A 587-nucleotide genomic window follows, 5' to 3' on the forward strand; every position below is an offset into this window, starting at 1 on the left:
CAGCCCCATCCGCCGCTTCCTCTGGGGCTGGAGCCCCTTCCTCCCTGCCCTGCCCCAGTGCCCCCTGAGGCCGTGGGAGTCCCAGTGCTGTCCCCACGGGGCCCTGCTGGGGCAGGTGGCAGTGGGGAGGCAGCTCACCCCCACGCGCCCGGAACGCTGTGCCGCGCGTTGCCCATCCCGCCGGGATGAGTGCCCAGCCGTGCCCTGCTGTGTCACTCAGAAAGCAATAAACAGCCAAAACATCAAAGCTGACCCAGCCCTGACCTTGCCAGAAAGTCTCTTCCCTGTCTGGAGCTCAGGAGGTGCACTGGGTGCCCAGAGCTGCAGGTCAGGAGGTGCAGGGAGGATGGGAAGTGTTGGCAAGGGTTTGCAATTAAAGTACAAGGGCAGGAATGTGTCAGTGTAATTTGACATGGCCCAGCTGTGGCCAGCTGTGCTGCCCCTGGGCTGGGCTCTCCCCCTGCTCCCAATGTGAATTAGAGATCATCATCATGGAATGGCTTGGGAGGGAAGGGACCTTAAAGACCATTTCGTTCCACCCCCTGCCATAGGCAGGGGCACCCCCCACCAGCCCAGGGTGCTCCCAA

Source organism: Acanthisitta chloris, unplaced genomic scaffold (assembly GCF_000695815.1).
Source record: "Acanthisitta chloris isolate BGI_N310 unplaced genomic scaffold, ASM69581v1 scaffold24722, whole genome shotgun sequence".
NCBI lineage: Eukaryota > Metazoa > Chordata > Aves > Passeriformes > Acanthisittidae > Acanthisitta > Acanthisitta chloris.